The sequence below is a fragment of the Notolepis coatsorum genome (assembly GCF_963971535.1).
Source record: "Notolepis coatsorum genome assembly, chromosome: 20".
In the NCBI taxonomy this organism is placed as follows: Eukaryota; Metazoa; Chordata; class Actinopteri; order Aulopiformes; family Paralepididae; genus Notolepis; species Notolepis coatsorum.
The window spans coordinates 69595720-69615020 of record NC_140184.1 but is presented as its reverse complement, the minus strand read 5'-3'; positions in this window follow the sequence as shown (position 1 = coordinate 69615020).

Genomic DNA, 19301 nt, shown 5'->3' with positions numbered 1-19301 from the left:
TATACCGATATGCCCTACTCTGTTTACTTGTTTTATTGCACAATGTCGTTCTATTGGATTCTATTATATGTTATTACTATTGTATTATGCACATCGTTGCATAATCATTGTAAACTTGTATGCAAATAAACAACTTGTGACAAATAAAACTCTTGACTTGACTTGACCACCAGCCTCTCTCTCTTAAAGCATTAACTGGGTTAATCTAAATGTTACATTGTAACTGTCTACAGCATTAACTGGGTTAATCTAAATGTTACATTGTACAGTAAGTGGGGGGTGTAAACAAGTTGAACGCTGGCTGTGTTGTGAAATGTGCATAACGTTATGAATAAACCGCGAAGTCATGCAAAATAACGTTATACGCGAAGCTATACAAACCAATTACATAATCCTATCCAACATATGTGTAAAGGCACACACAACATATTCCAGTTAACGGTATATTTTTTTAATGATTCGTTATGGCGTAATCAATACTTCCATGCGTATAAATTGCGTTCGAGACCTCCAGTGTCGAAGGCCTTTTGTAGGTCCAGCATGACCATGCCGCAGTATTTGCCCGCGTCCACCTCTTGTTTGATGTGGTCGTTTAAATAGAGAAGGCATGTGTCAGTGGAGTGGGATGTTCTGAAGCCAGATTGGAATTCGTAGATTAGATTTTTTTCCGCAAGGTATTTTTCGACCTGTTCGTATACAATTTTTTCCATGACTTTCGAGATGGAGGTAAGGATAGAAACAGGGCGGTAGTTGCCTGGGTCTAATTTACTGCCTTTTTTGTGCAGAGGGGTCACTCTCACAATTTTGAAGTCCTTGGGGACGTGTCCCTGTTTTATGGAGAGGTTTATTATGTGTGTGATGACTGGGGTGATGGCGGCTGCTGAGTCTCTGAGGAATTTGGAGGGGATGTTGTCATGGCCAGTGGCCTTGTTGGGTTGGAGGGCGCTCAGTTTTTTGAGTACCTCATCTGTTGTTACCATTTCCAGTTTGAAGTCGTCTTTGTGGACCCCTAGGTTCTTGTAGTATGCTACTATGTGTTCTACCCCATAATGCCCTGAGTGGGAGGGTAGTTTGTTTACCAGTGTTGTGGCTATGTTTGTGAAGAAACTATTTAAGTAATTGGCTACATTCAGCTTTTCTGTGATGAGCGTGTTGTCTGTCTTTATGTTTATGTTTGAGAATCTGGTTTTAAGTTTTTTACTGCAGCCTAGTTGGTTATTGAGTAATTTCCAAAGTTCACATGGTTTGTTTTTGTTTTCCTCGGTTTTGTCATTGATGAATTTTTTTTTTGCTGTTTTGATCATGGAGTTTACATCATTTCTTAGTCTGTTTCTTTCCAGTTTGAGTTCAGTCACGTGGGCTTGGAGTCCACTGCTCGTGCTTATGGTAAGCTTTGACTGACTTTTACGAAACTCTGAGCATTTTTTGTCTCTGGTTTTCATAGCGGTCAGTATTTCAGCGTGCATCCACGGCGGATTTTTTACCCTGGTGGTTCTTAGGGGGGCCAGGCCTTCGACACTGTCAATCACACCATTCTGATTGACAAGCTAAAAGCAATTGGTTTTGATAGTCTATCAGTGAGCTGGATGCAATCCTACCTGGAGGGGAGAGAGCAGATGGTGGCGGTAAACGGTACCCTATCCCCCCCCCTCACAGTAAGCTGTGGTGTTCCACAAGGAAGCATACTAGGTCCGCTACTGTTCCTAATTTATGCAAATGACATGTCGTCAGCTTGTGACTGCAACTTGTTCCTGTTTGCGGACGACTCAGCCCTGCTGGTCTCTGACAAGAACAAGTTACAGGTTGAAAAAACCCTCAGCTCAGAACTAGGCAAAATCTGCATATGGCTCGCTGATAACAAACTATCATTACACATGGGCAAAACAGAGTCCATTCTCTTCGGTTCAAATAACAAACTCAGCAAGACCGACGGCTTCTCAGTTACAGTGGGTGACAATATTGTCACAAGGAAAGAAGATATTACCTACCTGGGTTCCATCCTAGAGGCAAATCTTTCCTGTGACAAAATGGCATCCAATGTAATAAAAAAAGTCAACCAACGAACTCGATTCTTGTACCGGATCTCCTCACTGGTAAACAAGAATACCCTGAAGACTCTAGCAGGAGCACTCATTCAAGGGTACTACGACTATGCTTGCACCTCATGGTACCAAAGCACCTCAAAGGCGCTAAAAACAAAATTACAAACATCTCAAAACAAACTGGTCAGACTACTGCTTGACCTTACTCCTAGAACCCACCTCACCCCTGCCCACTTTGACAACCTAGGATGGCTTAGAGTAGACGACAGAGTACAGCAACTTGCAATGGGCCTGGTCTACAAGATACACTACACGACCAAGGTACCCATGTACATGACAAAATACTTCCCAAAGGTCAGTGAATACCACGATCACAACACCAGAGGGAGCTCCACAAATCATGTTAAACCCAGATTCGGCTCAAACAAGGGACTAAACACGTTTCGCAATTATGCCACATCAATGTGGAACGCCCTACCCAAAGCTGTAAAGGAATGTGAATCACTACCCACTTTCAAAAACACTCTCAAAAAACACCTAAGGGAGACTGCAACTCGAAACTGGCCCCTGTAAATGTCCGAACACAACCCCCTCCAATGTACAGTAAATTACCAAGTATGGTCTTGTCAATAATCCAATGTACAGTGTTGTTTGTACAGTTGTACAGTGTCCCCCACCCACCCCTCCTACCCAACCCCCCCCCCCCACTCCTACCCAACCCCCCCCCCCCCCCCCACCCACCCAACCACCTCCAATGTACAGTCCCCCCCCACCCCCACCTACCCAATCCAATGTACAGTTTCTACGTCTAATGTATATACTCTTTTCTTTCTGGACTCTTTTTGTATCACAAACAGTACTGTAATTGCAAATCTGGTATGTCATAAATGTATAGATGTAGCAGTACTGTCTATCTGTATGTCATGTATGTCACATATGTTACGATGAATTGAAAATGGGGGACCCTGATGTAAACAAGACGAAAGTCTTTCTCTGGTCTGCATCCCCTTAACAATTGTATGTATTGAGCTGTACTGTACTGTACCCATTCTGCAATCTGTTAATAAAGTTTTCAATCAATCAATCAATAAATTGCGTTCGAGACCTCCATGTTCCGGGATTCGGAGAGGGGCCAATCAGAGAGGGGCTTCGCTCAACCAATCAGAGAGGGGTCTGCAGAAATGGCCTCAACCAATCAGAGAGGGGTCTGCAGAAATGTCCTCAACCAATCAGAGAGGGGTCTGCAGAAATGCGGCTACGAATTGTAGAGACGCACACACGAATCCCCGCCGGGGAAAACAGTGGAATATTTGTCTCAAAATTCTGTCCGTAACTTTTAATTCTGTCCGTAACTTTTAGAATTCCGTACGTAAATATAAACAAATCAAGCGTGTTTTTATGATTTATGAAACACAAATTGATAGGTGTGTTTGTGTGGATCGTTTTTATGATTGTGGAATCTACTTCTGCGTTTGTTTATTTTTGATGGACCTCTAAGAAGAAGAAGCGTCACACACGAATCCCCACAGGGAAAACAGCGAAATATTTTTCTCAAAATTCCGTACGTAACTCCAAGTTGATCAAGTGTGTCCTTATAATTCCGTACGTAAATCTAAGCAGATCAAGCTGTTTTTAGAATTCCGTACGTAAATATAAACAAATCAAGAGTGTTTTTATGATTTATGAAACACAAATTGAGAGGTATGTTTGTGTGGATCGTTTTTATGATTGTGTGGATAGTTTTTACGATTGTGGATTCTACTTTACGATTGTGGATTCTACTTTTGCGTTTGTTTATTTTTGATAGAAATCTACCCCCATACGGTTCAGCTTGTGCAAACCAAGCGTTGGCACTTTGTGTGTGTGTGTGTGTGTGTGTGTGTGTGTGTGTGTGTGTGTGTGCGCGAGTGTGAGAGGGAAAGTGAGAGAGAGAGCGAGAGAGAGCGTGTGTGTGTGTGCGAGCAAGCATGAGACTGAGTAAGTTACTTACTAAGTGTAGTAAGATGACGGAGGCCCGCTAACATACGCTACACCATAGATATATATAATAAACATAATTATTCGTTACACTGCCCCAGAGCCTTCTAAAAAGATTCATTATAATAACTTGGCTCTCGCTCGGCACTGCCCCAGGTGAGAGACAACCAAACATGTCGTGAAGACCCGCCCTACACTGCCTCTGATTCGCAGACTGTGGGTGGGGGAATGTGATTGGACCAAAGCAGAGTTCAGTTGACAGACACACAGACAGTGGAGCAGTCGACATGCAGAGTGACAGAGACACTGCTCCTGCTTGCAGTTGAGATAGGGGAGAATTTCGACTCGAGTCGTTGCATGTTGGCGCTGTCTCGCAGATAATACATATGAAAAGAATAATTTGATGTGTGTGACTGACTGTATGTATAGCACCTTTCATACAGGGGATTGCAGTTCAAAGTGCTTTACATCAGTAAGATATAAATAATAATAAAGTAATAATAATACATTATTTATTTATTAAATATTAAGTTTGGATTTATTTTTACAACTGAGGTAGGTAGATTACATTTTTAGAGACTAAAGTACCGAAAAAAGGTAGGGGAGACCGGGGCACAGTGGATCAGAAATCTTATATTTCAGCATTTTTCCTGGCTTGATGACAGCATGGTTCTGGTCTATTGTGGAATTGATAGCAGAATATGTTCTCTATAAAACATGTCTATCATATCCTGCCAACTGCCAAATATGAGATGCTGAGATGGGGTTGAATGTAAAAATATATTTGATCCACTGTGCCCCAGTAACGGGGTACAGTGGATCGCTACCTGGGGCACTGTGAATCAGTCCAGATATGATACATTATTTTTTCACAAACAGCACCTTTATTGTGTGAACGAAGCAAAACTTCCATGTACAAATAAGACATGTCAACAATAGACATATCAACCACACCAACAGTTGAAAATACTGAAACAATATGAAATGTTTTGCTATACTAGTAGCCTATGTAAAACCCAGCGTAGTGCTGGGAACTTTCGCACACGCATCTGACACATCCTGTACATTTGGGAAAATGAATGTGAATGATACATCATGGTCTCTGACTTCTGTCTGTCCAGGTTTACTGATGTACAAAGGACCCCTCCTGGCTACATTCCTATCTGTGAACAAGATAATCACGGCAACACCTAACATTGTATTATTTTCATGGTTATAATGAATAAAATGCATCGCAAACTAAACGCACAACAGTGCTTCAACATATTATTCAATATTGAAAACCATCAGTTGCAGATGCTGAATTGTTTTACAATACCTAGTGCAGCATATTTGAATACAAGGAGAAATTGACTGAAAATATCATATGGCGTGCAACACGTGCTGTGCCACCATGCTGAATGGGGTTGGGCAGCTTTGCTACAACATCTTCGGTCTCGTAGTGGTGACCGGAGTGCCGGATGTCCCGCGATGATGTCGGGGAGTTCGTGACCCTCTCTGCGCCGCCCCTATCTCCCTGTCTCCGGCTGTCCCTGAGCAACGACCGGAGTGTTAAATGTCCCTTGACTAAGACGGGGAGGACGTGACCCTCTCTGCGCCGCCCCTGTGCCTCAAATAGATTGCTATCAGCTCTATCTTTAATCTTTCAAAATGTTCAGTTGCTATCGCTATTAGCTCTATCTTTAATTTTTCAAAATGTACAGTTGCTATTGCATGCACTCATCTGTGTTCCACTACACACATGAGTGCATGCTTACCAACTGTCCGTCTGCAACACTACTATCACCAACATCTAAGAAGGGAGATCCCCCCTTGAATGGCCCTTCTAAGGTTTCTCTCCTCCACACTGCCTGTGGAGCTTTTTTTCCCTATTGTTAGGTTTTAGTGAGTTTTTCCTTACCTTCGCGTGGGGTATGTCTGGGAGTGCTTGCATTCTTTCATTTATTTGCATCCATCTAAAAATGTTTGCACCTTATGGTGTTCTTGTTCTGTTCTTGACTTATTGTTATGTTTTCTTCTTGACTTGTTTAAAGAAGATCTGTACGGCCCATGGGGACATTAACGTGTGTTGTTGGGCCCTATAAATAAATTTGATTTGATTTGATTTGATTTGATCTTCAAACAAAACTTCTGATATGTCATCGATATTTGGGAAAATGAACGTGAATGACTTTGGTTTCTCACGTCGCATAAACTTCACTTCAAATGTGGTTTCATCAGCATCCACAATGCGGCTTTGGACCTGCCCTACATACATTGCATTGGTTTTCTTTGTTGTAAACTTTGTCAACACAAAATCTGTTGCCATCAGAGCATTGAAATCCGGCAATTCTAAGTCCTCTAGTTGGTCATCATCAAGGTTATCATAATCTGATGCGTCATCACAAAGTCTTCTCGCATCAGCATCCGTGTCAGAGTTTGACGTGTCTCCCTCCATATCATCATCGAATTGCAGCTTCTGCTCCTTCTTTTTAGCTACTTTTGGCTTTTTAGACTGTTGACTGCCTTGTTTGTTCTTCTTCCTTTTGCTCTGCTTGTTGGCTGCCCTGATTTGTTCTTTGATTGGAGTGTCTGTCAGAACAAGGGTTTTTCCCTTCTTTTTTCCACCTTTGTTTTTGCGCGGTGGTGCCTTTGGAAAAAGGCTGATTTCTTCTGGTGTGATGATAGGCCTACTCAATTCTGTTGAAGTTGAACCAACTGCTTCGAGTGCCTTTGAAGATGTTGCGGTGTCATCTGGGGCTTCATGTGAAATTTCTGGTGCAGGTCGATGAAGTTCTTTGGCTGGTTGTGGAGGTTCTGGATCTGGGTCTGAAAGCTCTGGTGCTCTCTGTGGAGGCTGTTCAGCTGGATGAGGTGGTTCTGGGACTTCAGCGATTGGCTTTGCAGATTCTACTGCAACAGGTCGATCTGTTACATATGAACTGAGGAAATCATCATCGCTGAAGATATTGGGGTTGAATGGATAGATGCCAGATACACTAAAACCAGATGTGATATTCTTTGGAGTGAAGGCGAACGGGTAAGCATTGCCCACTATCTGAGCGATATCATGGATTGTGATAGGTTGACCGGGGTGGTTGAGAATGAAAGCATTTGCTGCCTGGTTGAAGAATGCCTTGAAGGGTCCGTACACAGATCGATCCAATAGTTGTATTTTGTGGCTGCAGTGTGGTGGCAGAGTTAGCATAACCACACCGTTGTCCTTGGCAAGATCAATGGTTTCAATCGATAGATGGGTGTCATGGTTATCCAGTATTATCAAAACTGGACGCTCCTTGGAACACTTGGTTGACTGGATGAAGTGTTGCATGAATGCTGTGAAGTTCTCAGTAGTCATCCATCCTCAACAGTCCCTGGTGGAGCACCATGGATCATTGCATCTTTGAAATGCACTCGAGGGAATACCATAAATGGAGCAACGGAATTTCCAGCAGCATTTATTGTACCAAGCATTGTTACCAAAGTACCTCGCTCTCCTGAGGTAATCTTCCCAACTTGCTTCTCATTTTTGCAGGCGATCACTTTTGTGTTGCCAACTTTCTGGACGGTCATGCATCCAGTTTCATCTGTATTGTATATGTAATTTGGGCCGAACTTATGTCTCTTCATAAGGTTCTCCAAGTTTTCTGGGAATGTTTTTCCATTTCTAGCAGCAAATTCATATGCCAGCACACAAACTTGTTTTCGCGTCAGTCCATACTGAATTTTTGATGCTTTGATCAGATAATCCTGCAGAAGTGTCTCTTCGGCATGCGTCAAAACCTGGCGGCAATTGTACTTTGGTGCCATTGAATCTTTGCTTTCAGCATCTTGTGCTTTTTCCACATATCTACGTAGAGTTGAGAACTTTATATCGTCTGTTTTACAAACATTGCGAATACTTTGTCCCGTGTCAAGTACTTTCTTGACGGCCTCTTTCATTTTTTCATTGTCGGTATTCCCAATTTTTCTGGAGTCCAGTTTTATGTTGCGTACCATTTTTCTCAAACCAGACAAAGCATGCAATAGTATGGCACAGAATTAATATATATATATATATATATATATATATATATATATATATATATATATATATATATATATATATATATATATATATATTAGTTATATTTGGAATAAAAAATTGTTAAATTGAGGAGTTAATATTGCCGTTAGTCAACAAACAAAGCGACCTCCTTTTACCGGGGCACAGTGAATCACTTGAAAAATTGATCCACTGTGCCCCGATTCACTGTGCCCCGCATGCACTATGTGCAATCATGTGACATTTTTTCAATCATGGCCATTAGCAGCAGAGAGGACACATGCTCATAAAACTTCATTAAATATCCCTCAAATTACAAACATGTGCTTGGTTTCTTATTCCTGGATGATCTATACTAAATCACAAAAACAAAAGAAACCAGACATTTTACATTTGATGGTACAAAACAGGGATTACCTTTCAATTCCTGGAAATTAAGCACATTTTCAGCTATGGATTAACCAGAGGCACACACTGATGACATCATCAAGGCATTCCTGTGTACAAGTTTCTATAAATAGCCACTGATTCACTGTGCCCCTTGAGCCACTGTGCCCCGGTCTCCCCTACCGTTCGTTGGGTACCGGTATCGATTCACAGGTACCAGTACCGGTACCGTATCGGTTCAAATGTGAACGGTACCCATCCCTAGTGTTTAGTGTATTCCACTAAAGGGCTATTATCGCGTCTTTTCCTGGAATTACTCTGAAGCACCAAAACTATACTCATATTCAAAACAGTATAAAACGGAAATGTACAGATGAAAAAACTATCCGTTTTGTACGTGTTGACTGGAAGCAACTCACTGATAATCGACGGGTGTATTAGACCCATAGCTATAATTTAAGATATATTTTAAGCACTCGCAAATCTTGCAGTCCCCCCATTGAGTGAAGTTGTGGCGTTCTAGCGCCATCTCGCGGATTAAGCGATGGCGCAGAATGAGTTAAGAGGTAAGAGAAGATGGATCAAATATATTGGGTCTCGTCTTCCACCCGACGGGACCGGTACCGGTCCCAAAATGACATCATGTCATAAATCAATATCCCCAGAATGTTCTACAAAAGTATCATTTTTTTTGTCAAACGTATTCAAGTATAAACATCATAACCATGTCACAACAGCATTTATAATGTATATTATCATCAATATGTTAGTTTAGGAATAGGTTAAAGTGTTATTAGATAGACTTTCCTTTTCGAAATGTCTGTTTATTTCATGAGAGGCGACCATTTTGGAAAACCTTGAATCATGGGAATTGTAGTTTTTTGCTGCCATTTTGTAGCGGACATCCATAGCTCTGGATCTGCGTTTTGAATTTTTCAAAACTACACTTCCTGAAAGGATCTATGGCAGGGGTGGCCAACCAGTCAGAGACTAAGAGCCACAAAAAAATGACTGTGGTACCACAAAGAGCCACACCATATACCAGCGTTTCTCAACCTTTTTTTTCAGTCACGGCACCCTTCATGTGTTTATAGGTCTCACCCTCTGGCCTCTGAAGTTGCTAATGTCTTTTTTATTTGGGCCTCACAGGGTTAAAAGTACCCTGTGAGACCCACGGTTGCAAAATTACAAAATCACTTTTAGCCATTTAAAAAAATAATGTTTATTTAAAAAATGTTAAAGGGGAACTATTTTACTATTTCTTTCACTATTTGGGCACTTTTACACAATTCCTGTGAGTCTATGGAACACCTAGGTTTAAAAAAAAAAATGCATTGTTTTGTATTTCTAATCAAGTACTAAAAACCGCATTTTTCTACCTCAAGATCTTAAGCCGTTTTGAGGCTGGGCTCCAACCACTGTGTGGCCTGGTGCCAACTGCCACATCAACTGCCACATTATTATGCAGCTGAGAAATCTCTGACATCACAGATATGCACATTTTCAGATGACTCAGTTCAGTGAGGGTGAATATTGTGAGAGGAGAATTGGAAGAATTCGCCAATATGAGAATTAGAGACATATATCCTATTAATTTAAGTCCACATAGCTAAGAAACAATGGTAAACACTGAAAAAAGCCATTTATAAGATAGTTCCCCTTTAAGCACATGTATAGTCAATTGGTCCTGTTGTTCACCTTCACAATGCTATTTGATAGTAAATGTGTTTATATGTCCCACCCTCTGGCCTCTGAAGTTGCTAATTTCTTTTTAATTTGGGCCTCACAGGGTTAACCTCTTAAGCCCGAGATATACAGTAAAAGTGTATATTTTCAGCATTATGTTTGTTTACCAATTATTTTAACTGTTATTAGTGAAATATAAGATTATAGAAATCTCAGGGCATTGAGTCGGAAACCGGCGCATATTGACAGGAGGAAGTGGCACAGCCAAAAGTGAGTGTAGTCTTTTGAAGGAAGAGACTCAGGGCTTTCAAATTTCGAAAAACTACCCTACCCAGCTCACACCAGCCCCTGTCAATCATCTGACTTCTGGATTTACTTTTTAATTTCTCTTATTTTTTGGGATTATCTCCCACAAACCTGAACGTTATTGCCATAAAACAGAACGCAGTTAGTTTCTCTACCTTTCTGTGAACGTCTTGCAAAAAACGGTGTTGCAATATGATGAAAATGGTAATTTTTTACATTATAAAAAAGATGGCAGAATTCAGTACTGTATCTACAAAACCTTCTGTTTAATCATCTTCCCTTTATTCATTTGCTTAGATTTTTCAGGTCTGGTCAATTTTAGCATGGTGTTATTTACAGTCAAAGATAATTTTTTTTTTAAATAGAATTGATATTCTCCTTTGGTTCATTACAATTTACTCAAGCCTAGTAACAGACACACTATTTCTGACACTGATCCATATATGTCCCTAGATTCAGATACCAAGAACATGCAAATGGACCATTTAAAAAAAATTGTAAATGTTTATTCTACGTCCTTATGGAATGAGTGACATAAAAAAAATAAAAATAAATAAAATTATTTTTTTTTATTTTTTTTTATGGATGGAAGAGCCGCACATTGACGGGCAAAGAGCCGCATGCGGCTCACGAGCCGCGGGTTGGCCACCCCTGATCTATGGGGTTCAAGGTTCATCGTTCTGTATGCATTTTTTTAATAACTCTTATTATTCGGGATAATATACCACAAAACGTAACATTATTGACAAATATTGAAACACAGTTTGTTTATCTTCCCTATTGTTAGCATGCAGCAACAATTAGATCTGAAATTTGTTTCAAAACGGTTGCACCCTGGTGAAAATAAAAAAGTACAGTCGATTACAGTAGATTTCATTATCTGTTTTTATTAGGGTTGGGCATCGTTTGGATTTGAACGATTCCGGTTCCGGTTCCGATTCTCCATTTTGATTCCTGTTCTAAACGATTCTCGATTCCGATTGTTTGAGGTGCAGGTCAAAACAGGTCACAGCTTATTTCGCAGGATATTTTCTTTATTTCTTTTTTAATCATAAATTTTTTTCATACTATTCACATTGTCAGTTGACTTGATACAGTTTAATTTGGTTGCTGTACTGTAACTAGGGTATTAATTAACAAAGTAAAAAAATATATATATTTATAATCGAAATTAAGAATCGAAAAGCAAATAATACTTCCAGAACCGGAAGTTAGGAACCGGTTCCTATTAGAACCGGTTCTCGGTGCCTGTTACGTTCTGGTTACTGACTACGGTCGGGAACTACCCACCATTCTGTCATCTGTCACCTGGCTACTGTCACTTGTCTTTCCTGTCATTTAGTGCTGTCACTTAGGGGTTTGGTTCCTGATTGTCTGTCACAGGGGTGTGTGTGGAATGTTGGTATTTGGTGTCTATTTAACCTTCCTTCCTTCTGCTTGTTATTCGTCAGGTCTTCACTATAGGCGTTCGGACCACCACTAAGCTTCTTTATCTTATTCCCTCTTGCCCCTCTGCATAGTATCCTAGTATTACTCTTGTGTTCTTTACTATTAAAGTCGAACCTGTTCAAGAGTATACCATCTCCGTCTCTGTGATTGCCTACCACAATTGGAACTCACCTACCTCCATCCTGACAGAAGACCTGACCATCAGAGTTCCATGGAGGCAATCATGGAGATGCTCCGGGCACAGGGGAGTGCGCAGGAGCCGAGTTGGTTCGGCTGGGAGGGCTCATCAGCTCGTCGCAGGAGACGGCGCATTCGGCGCTACTCACAGCCCAGCAGGCACAAGTCGAGGTGGCCGGGGTAAGGACGACAGTGGGAGAGACGGCGTCAGGAGAGGCGGCGTTCAACACCGAGGAGAGTCGGGGAGCTTTTGGGCACCAGGAGCGGACCCAGGAGCCACGGCTACCCCCACCAGGCCGCTACGCGGGAGCACCGGAGGGATGCAGAGAGTTCATCACCCAGTGCTCACTCGTGTTCCAGCTGCAGCCACGTTCATTCCCCTCTTCCAGATCCCAGGTTGCATATATCATCACCCTCCTCACCGGTCGAGCACTCTCCTGGGCTACGACCGAATTGGAGAGCGGGGCGTCAATCTGCGACAGTGTGGACACCTTTACCGGGGAGTTGAGAAGAGTCTTCGATACTTCCCGAGTACTCTCGATCTTCGAGGCTGGTGGGCGGCTCCTCGCCTGCCGGCAGGGCCTCCGCACGGTCTCAGATTACGCCATCGAATTTCGGAATGTGGCTCGGGAGGCAGCTTGGCCGGAAATTCCCTGTGTGGTCCTATTTCTCAAGGGACTCTCCGCACGGATGAGGGACGAGCTCACCGTGCTGGGATCCCGGAGCAGCTGGAAGTGCTCATCAACACCGCCATACGGATGGACAACCGACATCGGGAGAGAGAGAGGGAGCGTGAAACTACTACCCAGGTACGTGTCCCTTCTCCTCCCGGTGTTGATACTTTTCTGCATTACACGAGTGGGCCACTGGGTGATGAATCCATGCAGCTTGGGGCGCTGTCGCTCTCAGATGACGAGCGTCGGCGCTTCATCGAGGAGCAACGCTGTTTCCGGTGCGGCCACAGCGGTCATCGATTCGGCAGCTGTAGGGACCAGGCCGGCTCAACTCGGCGCCAGTCGGGAAGGGGAGGTGCTCCGCCGGGCCTCGAGAGGGCGCCAGCAGGTGGGCTCACCCCAGCACTACCATCAGACACACGTACATTTTTGGAGGTGGTGGTTAACTGTGGGGGTGACGTTAGGGGAACTAAGGCTCTCATTGACTCAGGGGCAATTTTATTCACTTGGGGTTGGTGAGGGAATAGGGAATCCCGGTTGAGGAGTTGGGGGTTCCTATTCCCATCTACGCCCTGGACGGTCAGCCCCTGGGCAGTGGGAGCGTCACTCAGCGCACTGTTCCTGTACACATCCGGGTGGCGGGTGGGGGGTGGGAGTGGGTTCAATTATTTGTTATTGCCTCCCGGTGTTGGGTCATCACTGGTTGTCTTCGTGTATACGTCATATTAATTGGAGCACGGGCAAGCTTTCAACGGAGGTCGACGTGAAGTCGGTCGTCGGCGAGAGTTTGTCCATTCCCTTTTCCTCCCTCCCCTCTTCTCTTTTGTCTCCTTCTTTTCTCTCCAGGATGGTGGGGAGCGTCGCAGATTCTGTTCTACCCTCTAATCCCGATTTGATAGGGGTTCCTGAGATCTATTGGGACCTAGCGGAAGTTTTTAGCAAAACGCGTGCTAAAGCACTACCGCCTCATAGATCATACGACTGTCCCATTAATCTCCTACCCGGTACCTCCCCGCCTCGCGGGCGAATGTTCTCTCTCTCACGCCCCGAGACCTTAGCCATGAACACCTACATTGAGGAGGCATTGCTTGCGGGGCACATACGTCCTTCCACATCCCCTGCCGGCGCTGGCTTCTTCTTTGTTGGTAAGAAAAATGGGGGTCAGCGTCCGTGCCTTGATTATAGGGGATTGAATGACGTTTCCATCAAGAACCGATATCCTTTACCTCTCATGGACACTGCCTTTGAGTGCTTACAGGGGGCGCAGGTCTTTTCTAAACTTGATTTACGTAATGCATACAATCTGGTCAGGATTAGAGAAGGAGACGAGTGGAAGACTGCATTTAATACGCCTAATGGTCACTATGAGTATTTGGTCATGCCCTTTGGTTTGGCTAATGCTCCGGCAGTCTTCCAAGCCCTGGTTAACGACGTGCTGCGAGATTTGATTGGGGTGTCGATGTTTGTTTACCTAGATCAGGGGTGGCCAACCAGTCAGAGACTAAGAGCCACAAAAAAATGACTGTGGTACCACAAAGAGCCACACCATATACCAGCGTTTCTCAACCTTTTTTTTCAGTCACGGCACCCTTCATGTGTTTATAGGTCTCACCCTCTGGCCTCTGAAGTTGCTAATGTCTTTTTTATTTGGGCCTCACAGGGTTAAAAGTACCCTGTGAGACCCACGGTTGCAAAATTACAAAATCACTTTTAGCCATTTAAAAAAATAATGTTTATTTAAAAAATGTTAAAGGGGAACTATTTTACTATTTCTTTCACTATTTGGGCACTTTTACACAATTCCTGTGAGTCTATGGAACACCTAGGTTTAAAAAAAAAAAATGCATTGTTTTGTATTTCTAATCAAGTACTAAAAACCGCATTTTTCTACCTCAAGATCTTAAGCCGTTTTGAGGCTGGGCTCCAACCACTGTGTGGCCTGGTGCCAACTGCCACATCAACTGCCACATTATTATGCAGCTGAGAAATCTCTGACATCACAGATATGCACATTTTCAGATGACTCAGTTCAGTGAGGGTGAATATTGTGAGAGGAGAATTGGAAGAATTCGCCAATATGAGAATTAGAGACATATATCCTATTAATATAAGTCCACATAGCTAAGAAACAATGGTAAACACTGAAAAAAGCCATTTATAAGATAGTTCCCCTTTAAGCACATGTATAGTCAATTGGTCCTGTTGTTCACCTTCACAATGCTATTTGATAGTAAATGTGTTTATATGTCCCACCCTCTGGCCTCTGAAGTTGCTAATTTCTTTTTAATTTGGGCCTCACAGGGTTAACCTCTTAAGCCCGAGATATACAGTAAAAGTGTATATTTTCAGCATTATGTTTGTTTACCAATTATTTTAACTGTTATTAGTGAAATATAAGATTATAGAAATCTCAGGGCATTGAGTCGGAAACCGGCGCATATTGACAGGAGGAAGTGGCACAGCCAAAAGTGAGTGTAGTCTTTTGAAGGAAGAGACTCAGGGCTTTCAAATTTCGAAAAACTACCCTACCCAGCTCACACCAGCCCCTGTCAATCATCTGACTTCTGGATTTACTTTTTAATTTCTCTTATTTTTTGGGATTATCTCCCACAAACCTGAACGTTATTGCCATAAAACAGAACGCAGTTAGTTTCTCTACCTTTCTGTGAACGTCTTGCAAAAAACGGTGTTGCAATATGATAAAAATGGTAATTTTTTACATTATAAAAAAGATGGCAGAATTCAGTACTGTATCTACAAAACCTTCTGTTTAATCATCTTCCCTTTATTCATTTGCTTAGATTTTTCAGGTCTGGTCAATTTTAGCATGGTGTTATTTACAGTCAAAGATAATTTTTTTTTTAAATAGAATTGATATTCTCCTTTGGTTCATTACAATTTACTCAAGCCTAGTAACAGACACACTATTTCTGACACTGATCCATATATGTCCCTAGATTCAGATACCAAGAACATGCAAATGGACCATTTAAAACAAATTGTAAATGTTTATTCTACGTCCTTATGGAATGAGTGACATACATTTTTTTTTTTTTTTTTTTTTTATGGATGGAAGAGCCGCACATTGACGGGCAAAGAGCCGCATGCGGCTCGCGAGCCGCGGGTTGGCCACCCCTGACCTAGATGATATCCAAATTTTTTCTCGCGATATGGTGCAACACCAACTGCACGTTTGAGAGGTGCTAGACCGTCTCCTCAAGCATCAACTATTCGTTAAGGCTGAGAAGTGTGTGTTCCACACTGATACCGTTTCCTTCCTGGGCTTTGTGTTGACGAAGGGTGATCTGCGCATAGATCCGGCCAAGGTGAGTGCCACGGCCTTCGTCGCTCAACGGGTTACAACGTTTTTTGGGCTTTGCAAATTTTTACAGCCGCTTTATTCGCAACTTTAGCGCCTAATAAACTAACCTACACTGTAACACGCAACACTTTGATGAACATTGTTACTCAGCTGATAGAGTTGTACCGTTCCTGATGACTTGTCGTACAGAACTTGTAAGTCGCTTTGTGTAGCAGGGTGGATTATCCCTGCTTCGTGGGAATTGTGGTGCACGGTCACTAGGTAGCGAGACACAGTAGCACTCTGGCCAGCTGCACCTCCGTCTTTGGGGTCCGGAGCGTCAACTGGAGGCTGGTAGTGGGGATGTATGAGGCCCAGGATTTACAAACCTGGTCCGGTACTCTGGTCTTCCTCCCTCTCTCTTGGGCAGTCAGCAGTACTCCCCAACACACCCTCACCCTCCACAATTGTCTCCTTAGCCCCCCCACACCTAATGACTGGATGGTAAAGAAATAACTTGGTTCCCCCCGCAAGCAGTACCCTCCCTCAGTAACACCAGAAACCTTACAGTGGGAAATGGAAGGTTGAATAGGAAGGGGTTAATAATGGATATATTACCTGCATCAAAGGGTTAGGGTTAGGGTTAGGCTCAATAAAAGACACACACACAGTGCTCCCGTTCTGGATGAGTGTTATTGTAACGTGGCCTAGTTACAACAATGCTACGTCTGGTGATTATTGCACCATGGGTATCAACACACAATAATTACACTGGCATAAATCAATTATATAATTACACCCAGGCACCAAGTGCTCTCACTGTACCCAGACTAAGTGCTGCCCACGTCTGGGCTGAACACAGTATCTACCTTCTCTAAGGGATTACATATACTGCTCCAGGTCGGTAATATGGGGAAGGAAGGGGGAACATAGGGGAGGAAAATAGAAGGATTCACTGAACGGGAAATATTATGAAACACACACCTTATCACGCTCAAAGAAAAGGAATGAAACAAAAGAGTTAGCCCACAAAATACCAGTAAGTCCTATCTTAATGCCGGCATATATTGTTCGGGGTACCCCTATGGAATGGTAGTAGCAACGTTACTTTTGCCCGCAGGCTGCACCACACTGTGTATTGTATAAGGAATCGGGAGCATCAATGCTCATTTGTACTCATCCGAAATGGCCGCCTCGCCACTCCACTGTTGTCCGGGAGGCAAGATGGCGTCGAACGCTCTCGGCGAGGATGTTGGCAGGCGGAGCCGGCTGAGAGCGTGTGCTGAGCGATGACGACCCCTGCTGGATGGGAGGAACTCCCGTAAGCCGCAGGCAGCCTGGTGCAGGTCTGAGTGAAGTCCGCCAGAGCAGGCTGAATGCAGGCAGCCGGGTGCAGGTCTGGTCGAAGTCAGCCGGAGCAGAATGGTTGTTGGCCCACGCTCGTCCTGGTACACGCACTCTATACCGCACACTGTAACTACTATAACTCGGTGGTTAAAGACTTGGATACTTGGTTAACCGCACGTTACTTATACCGCACACAGTAACTATCATAACCCGATTGCTAGTGCCTGGCTCTGCACTAATTGTTCATATACTATCGCTGGTACTGCTAGGATATCGTGTCCACTAGCCAGTACTTGTTATCACCCGTTGCTATCTCACGGGGGCCCTCTGGCATAACGTCAGCAACAGGGCTCTCCAGAGCCCCCGTTAGCTGCGACTACTCGTTGTCCAAGTTCACTGCCGAAGAGGACGGCTTCCGCTTGCCTCCTCCATATATCACCTCCCAACTCTCTCCGCCACTCTCTGCCTGCTACCGCCCCCTGCTGGTCCCGCCTGCCAGTCACAAGGGGAGACGCATTGAGAATATGATCCAGTACTGTCATTTATAATCCATATTCCAGTGCTCTTATGAAGGGGACGCTTGTGTCATTGTTCGTGTGAGTATCAATGAAACTAGTTAGAATGTCTTTGTGTACAAAAGGGATATAAAACACCAGTCAGCAGTCCTGAATAATATACAATATTTTTCAGACTGCTACATTGATAAAAGCGTCAGCTAAATGACTAAATGTAAATGTAAATGTGCTCTGTCGTCTACTCTAAGCCATCCTAGGTTGTCAAAGTGGGCAGGGGTGAGGTGGGTTCTAGGAGTAAGGTCAAGCAGTAGTCTGACCAGTTTGTTTTGTGATGTTTGTAATTTTGTTTTTAGCGCCTTTGAGGTGCTTTGGTACCATGAGGTGCAAGCATAGTCATAGTACCCTTGAATGAGTCTTTAGGGTATTCTTGTTTACCAGAGAGGAGATCCGGTACAAGAATCTAGTTCTTTGGCTGACTTTTTTGATTACATTGGATGCCATTTAGTCACAGGAAAAATTTGCCTCTAGGATGAAACCTAGTTATGTAATTTCATCTTTCCTTGTGACAATATTGTCACCCACTGTAACTGAGAAGCCGTCGGTCTTGCTGAGTTTGTTATTTGAACCGAAGAGAATGGACTCTGTTTTACCCAGGTGTAATGATAGTTTGTTATCAGTGAGCCAGGTGCAGATTTTGCCTAGTTCCGAGCTGAGGGTTTTTTCAACCTGTAATGTAAGGGCAACCTAACAAGAAATGTTGCCAGTGAGGGAATACTGGGTGAAGCTCTTTCCTACGCGTGATGCTTGTTGATAATAAAATGATGTCTTCTCCTTGGTTACTGTTGAGAGTTTTTATTACTACTTGCGGTGTGGACAAATATAAGCATACAAAATAAACTCAAAAAGTGACTCAATGTAACTGAAAACAAACAAACGAGCACGGTAAAAAGATAGTGTGGCTTCCCTGTGATAATTACCCAAATTCCCTGCCACTGCACACCTGTGAACACATACATATAGACTGCACCTAAGCGCACATGAGCCCCGCCTCCTGTGCCCACTGCCTGCTGATTGGTCAACACTTTCATGGTGACACGGTGCCTTCATACAAAAACATAACGGCAGAAAATCATTAAATTGGCTACAACACACCGGCCCCCAATTGATACTATATAAACATGTAACAATTCAATGCATGCAAGTGGTTGTAGCCAAGTGCGTAGTCCGCGTTGATATTTAATTTCTTAATGTCCAAAGTTCATGTAGTCCGAAGGAAAACAGATAATAATGTAATTAGCTTCCAAAAGAAGACAGATATTGGCGATAGTTCAAAATTCACGTAGTTCATAAAGTTCATGTAATCCAGTAAGGGTGGTAACCCCAGTAATAGAAACTTGGTTTCGGTCTACTCAGCGT